The 8168-nt window shown below is 39.4% G+C and overlaps 1 pseudogene; it reads right to left on the bottom strand.

Annotated features, from left to right (window-relative positions):
* Positions 1-6720: 6720 nt before the first annotated feature.
* Positions 6721-7359, bottom strand: LOC129684861 (ATP synthase subunit O, mitochondrial-like; annotated as a pseudogene).
* Between the last annotated feature and the right edge of the window lie 809 nt (positions 7360-8168).

Here is an 8168-nt window from a genome sequence, read left to right as displayed (position 1 = left end):
TGTTGTTTAGCTTCTTTAGGATTAAAGATTTTAGTATGTTAATCCTATATTATATGGCTGATATCCATTTAAGACTGAGTATACACAATGTGTGTCTTTCAGCTATTGGGTTACCTCACTCAAGATCATCTTTTCTAGTCCCCACCAAATTTCATGATTTCCTTGTTTTTAATTGCTGAGTAGTATTCCATTGTGTAAATGTGCCACAATTTCTGTATCCATTCCTCTGTTTAGGGACATCTAGGTTGTTTCCATATTCTGGTTATTACGATTGAAACTGTTACAAACATGGTTGGGAAAATCTCCTTGTTGTATAGTTGAGTATATTTTTATATATGCCTAGAGGAGGAATAGCTGGATTTTAAGGTAGCACTACTCCCAATTTTCTGAGAAAGTGCCAGATTGATTTCCAAAGTGGTTGTACAAGTTTACATTCTCACCAGCAATGGAGGAGGGTTCCCTTTGCTCCACATCCTCTCCAGCATGTGTTTTCACTTGAGTTTTCCATCTTAGCCATTCTGAAGGGTGTAAGGTGAATCCTCAGTGCTGTTTTGATTTGCATTTCCCTGATGACTAAGGACGTTAAACATTTATTTAAGTGTTTCTCTCCCATTCAATATTCTTCTTTTGAGAATTCTTTGTTTAGTTCTGTGTCCCATTTTTTAATTGGATTACTTGGTTTGTTGATATTTCTTGAGTTCTTTATATATTCTGGATATTAGCCATCTGTCAGATGTCTGTTTGGTGAAGATCTTTTCCTAGTCTCTAGGCTGTCGTTTAGTTCTGTTTACAGTGTCCTTTGCTTTACAGGAAGTTTTCAGTTTCATGAGGTGCCATTTATTGATGGTTGCTCTTAGAACCTGTGCTGTTGGTGTTCTGTTCAGGAAGTTGTCTCCTGTGCCAATGAGATCAAGGCTCTTCCTCGCTCTTTCTTCTAACAGGTTTAGTGTGTCTGGTTTTTTGTTGAGGTCTTTGATCCACTTGTATGTTAGCTTTGTGCAGGATGATAACTATGGATCTATTTGCATTTTTCTACATGTAGACATCCAGTTAGACCAGCATCATTTGTTGAAGATGCTATCTTTTTGCCATTGTATTATTTTAGCTTCTTTGTCAAAAATCCAGTAGCTGTAGGTGTCTGGGTTTATTTCTGGGTCTTCTATTTGATTCCATTGATCCACAATTCTATGCCAGTACTATGCAGATTTTATTACTATTGCTGTATAGTACAGCTTGAGATCAGGGATGGAGATAACTTCAGAAGATCTTTTATTATACAGTATTGTTTTTGGAATTCTGTTTTGTTTTGTTTTTCCATATGAAATTTCAAATTGTTCTTTCAAGTTCTGTAAAGAATTGTGTTGATGTTTTGATGGGAATTGCATTGAATCTATAGATTGTTTTTGGTAGGATGGCCATTTTCACTATGTTAATCCTACCAATCCATAAACATAGGACATCTTTTCATCTTTTGATATCTTCTTCACTTTCTTTCTTCAGAGACTTGAAGTTTTTTTATTTTTCATACAGGTCTTTCACATGCGTAGTTAGAGTCACACCAAGGTACTTTATGTTATTTGTAGCTATTATAAAGGGTGTTGTTTCCCTAATTTCTTTCTCAGCCCTTTTGTCTTTGGTATACAGGAGGGCTACTAATTTTTTTTTTTTTAGTTAATTTTGTATCCAACCACTTTGCTAAAGTCTTTTATCAGCTGAAAAAGTTCTCTGGGCTGTATGCCAGCTGTAGCCTCCTCCCTTGTACCCTCCCAATTCTACCCTCTCTCCCTCTTCTCCTTCTTCTGCCCCTTCCTCATTCCAATGATAGGGGAGGTCCTCCTCCCATTCCATCTGACCCTAGCCTATCAGGTTTCATCAGGATTGGATGCATTATCTTCTTCTGTGGCCTGTTAAGGCTGCCCCCCCCACCTCAGGAGTCAGTGATTAAAGAGCCAGCCACTAAGTTCTGAGATCCCTGAAAAGATCCCTGTTGAGAATTCTCTGTTTAGTTCTGTATTTTAATTGGATTGTTTGGTTTCTTGGAATTTAATTTGTTCTTTATGTTTATTGAATATTAGCCATTTGTTTAGTGTAGGGTTGGAGAGATCTACGTGTTCATGGATCGGTAGGGTTAACATAGTGAAAATGACCATCCTGCTAAAAGCAATCTATAGATTCAATGCACTTCCCATCACAATACCAACACAATTCTTTACAGACCTTGAAAGAAAAATTCTCCTGATGTCCATCCTCTTTGCCTTTCGGGATGGGGATTGATCGTTTTAGTTAGGGTCTTCTCTCTTGATTAATTTCTTTAGATGTACAAATTTTAGTAGGTTTATCCTATGCTATATGTCTATATGAGTGAGTATATACCATGTGTGTCTTTCTGCTTCTGGGACAGCTCACTCAGGATGATCCTTTCCAGGTCCCACCATTTACTTGCAAATTTCATGATTTCGTTATTTTTCATTGCAGAGTAATACTCCATTGTGTAGATGTACCACAATTTCTGCATCATTCTTCAGTTGAGGGGCATCTGGGCTATTTCAGGCTTCTGGCTATTACAAATAAAGCTGTTACAAACATGGTTAAGCAAATGTCGAAAACAGGAAACAACCTAAGGAGCCTGCCACAGAGGGCCTCTGAAAAGCTCTGCCCTGCAGACTATCAAAGCAGACGATGAGACTTATGGTAAACTGTTGGGCAGAATGCATGGAATCTTATGTAAGAAGTGGGAATTAGTAAGATCTGGAGAGGACAGGAACCCCACAAGGAGAGCAACAGAACCAGAATATTTGAACACAAGGGTCTTCCCAGAAACTCATACTCCAACCAAGTACCAGGCAGAGAGATAACCTAGAACCCCTGCACAGATGTAGCCCATGGCAGTTTAGTGTCCAAGTGGGTTACATAGTAATGGGAGAAGGGACTGCTTCTGACATAATCGGATTGGCCTGCTCTTTGATCACCTCCCCCTGAAGGGGGAGCAGCCTTACCATGCCACAGAAGATGACAATGCAGCCATTTCTGATGTGATCTGATAGACTAAAATCAGATGGAAGAAGAGGAGGACCTCTGCTATCAGTGGACTTGGGGAGGAGCATGCGTGAAGAAGGGGAAGGGAGGGTGGGACCGGGAGGGGAGGCGTGAGGGGCTTATGGGGGGATACAAAGTGAATAAAGTGTAGTTAATAAAATAAAATTAATAAAAAAGAATAGAACAATCAGAAAAAAAAGAAAATTATAGAACATCAACTTAATGGCCAATTTATGCAGCCATTGAAATGATAATTATGAAAACTCTGTAGCAATAGTGAAAAATGTTTACAGTATAATAAAGAAAGCCGTTAAACCTCCAAAAAAACAAAAAACAAGGAAATCATGAAATTTGCAGGCAAATGGTGGGAACTAGAAAAAATTATCCTGAGTGAGGTATTCCAGAAGTAGAAAGACACACATGGTATATGCTCACTTATAAGTGGATATTAGACATATAATATAGAATAAACATACTAAAACCTGTACACCTAAAGAAACTAAGCAAGAAGGAAGACCCTGTATAAGATGCTCAATCCTCGTTCAGGAAGGCAAATGGGATGGATACCTGAAGAAGGAGAAAACAGGGAACAGGATAGGGGCCTATCACAGAAGGCCTCTGGAAGACTCTAACCAGCAGGGTATCAAAGCAGATGCTGAGACTCGTAGCCAAACTTTGGGCAGAGTGCAGAGAAACTTATGAAAGAAGGGGAAGAGAGAGACCTGGAAGGGACAGGAGCTCCACAAGGAGAGCAACAGAACCAAAAAATCTGGTTACAAGGGTTTTTTTCTGAGACTGATACTCCAACCCAGGTTCATGCATGGAGATAACCTAGAACCCCTGCATAGATATAGCCAATGGCAACTCAGTGTCCAAGTGGGTCTCCTAGTAAGGGAAACAGGGACTGTCTCTGACATAAACTCAGTGGCTGGCTCTTTGATTACTTCCCCTTAGGGGGAAGCAGTCTTACCAGGCCACAGAGGAAGAAAATGCAGCCAGTCCTGATGAAATCTGATGAGTCAGATGGAAGGAGAGGAGGACCTCCCCTCTCAGTGGACTGGGGGAGGGACAATGGGGAAGAGGGAGAAAGGGTGAGATTGGGAGGGGACAAGAGAGGGGGCTAAAGCTGGGATACAAAGTGATTAAACTGTAATTAATAAAAAAGTTAAAAAATACTTGGAAAAAACAAAATAAAAAATCTTAAAACAACAAAAGAACAATTCTCAACTTCATATGGAAAAACAAAACAAAATAAAAAAAAACCCAGAATATCTAAAACAAACCTGTATGATAAAATATCTTCAGGAGGTATCTCCATTCCTGATCTCAATATGTACTATAGAGCAACATTAATAAAAATGGCATGGTACTGGCATAGAAACAGACTGGTAAAATAACGGAATCAAACTGAAGACCCAGACACCTACATATACATGATTTTTGACAAAGGAGCCAAAACTATACAATGGAAAAATAAAGCATCTTCAAGAAATGGTGCTGGTATAACTGGAAGTCTACGTGTTGCAAATAGATCCATACTTATCACCCTGCACTAAAGTAAAGTCCAAGTGGATCAAAGACCTCAACATAAAATCAGACACACTAAACCTGTTAGAAGAAACAGTGGGGAAGAGCCTTGATTTCATTGGCACAGGAGAAAACTTCCTGAACAGAACACCAACAGCACAGGCTGACCAACAATCAATGAGACCTCATGAAACTTAAAACTTTCTGTAAAGCAAAGGACACTGGTAAGAGAACAAAATGACAGCTTACAGACAGGGAAAAGATAAGATCCCTTCCCTTTTATAGTCGGTTCCCTTCATGCCTCCCAGTTGCTTTTCCTAACACGTGTATTTTATTTCTCTAATTCAGTGTTTCTCAACACATGAATCGTGACCCCTTTGGGAAACCTTTATCTCCAAAACCGTTACAGTAGCAAAATTACAGTTATGCAGTAGCAATGAAAATAATTTTATGGTTTGGGATCATCACAACATGAGAAATTTTATTGAAGGGTCACAGCATTGGGAAGGTTGAGAAGCACTGCCCTAATTCCTAATAATTTTTAATTTCATAGTTTTTGAACAAATTTTGGTGTGGTTTATTAAAAGTCGTTTTCACATGTATTTTAGGCATTAGAGCTATGTGAAATAGATGCTATGGGTATGAGTTTCCCAAAGAAGGGTTGCGTGTTATTGTCACGTTGGTGATGCTATCTAACAGAAGCTTTTTGGATTTCTGTTGGTTGGTGATTTTCTTGTGTGTATGTGTATATTTTTATGTGTGCAGGTATCCGTGTGTGTGAAGGCATGCCTATGCCTGCATTTACTCATACTTGTGATGTCCAAGAGACAAACCCAGTTATCACCCTCCAGGCATCCTCTTCTCTTTTACGGACTAAATTTGTTCTTTTACAATTTTAAATACATATGTAATTCATTCTGATTACTCTTAACTTCCAATCTCTCCTATCTCCTTCCCACTGCTGACACCACCTCTCCTCCACTCCAGACTCTTCCCACATTTTTGTTTGTTTGTTTAACCAAAGGTATCTAAGTGACTGTTCCTATAGATCAATCTTCTGGATCCTGATGAGCCTAACAGTGAGTGAAAACACAGAAGGCAATTGCCACTCTTGCCCACAATTTATCCACAGCCAATAAGCCCTTCCTCTTGATCCAAGCTTGGCTTTTAAAGAGGACAGTTTCTTGCAGGCCCAGGGTAGGTAATTGCAACTGCTGTGGTTACAATGTCTGTTTCATGCCCAGAAGACAGCATTCCATGCTCTTCTCTGTTCCTTCAACCTTTTCTTTCTTTTCAGACCCTCTTTCTAAAGATCATCTTAGCCAAAGAGGATGTATACACATCCTGTTTTAGGACTGAGCACTCAACATGGCCTTATTCCCTGTACTTTGAACGGCCATACCATTTTTTACAAAGAAAACTCCTCTGACTAAGACTGAGTTGCATTTTTCTGTGTGCATAAGCATAAGTAATTTGAAGGTACCATGTTAATATAGTTAATCAGCAGTAGTAAGAATCCTCCTGCTAGGGCCTATCACCTTCTTATTCATGGCCTCTTGACCAAGATGCCAGTCTATTTATGAATTCTATGCTGTGAGAAATCTCTCTACTCCAACTATAGAGTTGTTGATTGCACCCATAAGTTATGCTACTATTGCACTAGTAGACACATTTTGATTAGTTGGTTGGTACTATAGTTCATCATTTCACAACTGATTGAAGATGGTTGATGACTTTTCTCCCCCAGAAGCCTGCATGGCACTATCCAGCACTAGGAAAGCTAGGCAGCAAAGAGTAGACTCCAAGCTTAGGTCCAACTTGATTTCTCTATAACTTGCAACCAAATTGTATGTTGTCTTCAACAATAGGGTTTTATCATCTTGTTCTGGTAGGCAAAAAAAAAAAGAAATGGCAAAAGGTGGTTTTGTTTGTGAGCGTGCACTTTGCCCAACAACTCATAAGGTGGTATCCCCCACCTGGCACTGGGACTTCCATTTAATAATCCATAGCGTCTAAAAACAACTTTATTCAGCTATGATGGGTATCTTTCTTCTAAATTTTTTTTAATTTCATTTATTTGCTTGTTGGTTTATTGTCATTCAAAAACCATGTTATTGTTGCTCCAAGTATGAGAACTGTCACAGGAGATGGAGCCTTTTAGAGCATCCCCTGAATGCCCTGGCTGAGCTTATAAATCTTGGTCTTTGCAGGCATATCAACATTTATCTCACCAATTTACACAACCATCTCATTCATGATGGACAGGGTCAGTCTTAACTTCCAATTTCAATACTTGGCCTTGATCCAGGCAGTTCTTCGGCACTGTCATTAACTTAGAGAGAACAGCTTCATTTAAAGGAGATGCTGTGGTACCCACCCAAGACACTTTTCCAGGGTAAACTCTCATACTGGTGGGAAGGGCGACATGACTCCCTGGGTGCTGCTCAGTGACCGTTTTCGGCTAGTACATTCATGAGGTTGGCCATCAGTGAAGAAATCCGTTCCTTTCATTGTGATATTCTTCAGGCTTTGTCTTTGATGTAGTACTTAATGTAAGATTTCAGAACAGCAAGAGGCACCTTTGGATCTTTCAAAAGTTGTCCTGATAGCATCAACTCCTTTCCCATTTGGTCTAGCTTATTCTGTTTAGATGCAGCAGAATAAGGGACAATGGCATGGCAACCTTCAATGCCATATAGCTAAATAGGGTGCCTCACAAGCTTGGCAGTGTCTCATCGCACATGTACTGAAGCTCTGCACCTGTGGGGACAGACTGGACACTGCTGGGGTGGCCATCTTTTCCTAGATTATATGTTTAATCGACTTGAAATTAGTAGATAGATTTTTATGTAGCTGTATTCGGCATTTCCTATTTTTTAATTTCATTATTTCAAAAGATTAAGACATAATTGTTACTCTATCACAGTAATAATAACTACAATCTCTATTAAATAAGGTTTTTTGTTTAATAGTTTTTTTCCTTTTAATTTATTTTATTTTTTTAATTTATTTTTTTAATTTATTAAAATTAAAATTTATTCACTCTGTATCCCAGCTGTAGCTCCCTTCCTCAAGCCCTTCCAATCCGGCCCACCTTTTCTCTTCTCCTCCCATGCCCTCTCCAAGTCCACTGATAGGGGACGTCCTCCTTTCCTTCCATCTGACTCTAGTCTATCAGGTCTCATCAGGACTGGCTACACTGTCTTCCTCTGTGGCCCAGTAAGGCTGCCCCAACAGGGGGAGGTGATCAAAGAGCCAGCCACTGAGTTCATGTCAGAGACAGTCCCTGTCCCCTTACTAGGGAACTCACTTGGACACTGAACTGCCATGGGCTACATCTGTGCAGGAGTTCTAAGTTATCTCTATGTGTGGTCCCTGGTTGGAGTATCAGTCTCAGAAAAGACCCCTGGTCCCAGATTTTTGGTTCTGTTTTTCTCTTTGAGGAGTTCCTGTCACCTCTAGGTCTTTGTATCTCCTCCTTCATTCATAAGATTCCCTACACATAAGTTTAACAAAATCAAAAATATCTGCTCACCATTTTCCATGATATGAGTTGACTTTCTTGTGCTGTTTTTTTTTAAGTTTTGAAATAAATGTTCTTTAAT

The sequence above is a fragment of the Psammomys obesus genome, unplaced genomic scaffold, assembly GCF_907164565.1.
Source record: "Psammomys obesus unplaced genomic scaffold, mPsaObe1.curated_primary_1811, whole genome shotgun sequence".
In the NCBI taxonomy this organism is placed as follows: domain Eukaryota; kingdom Metazoa; phylum Chordata; class Mammalia; order Rodentia; family Muridae; genus Psammomys; species Psammomys obesus.
Note: the sequence above shows the minus strand (reverse complement) of the source record. Positions and strands in the feature narration are given on the sequence as shown.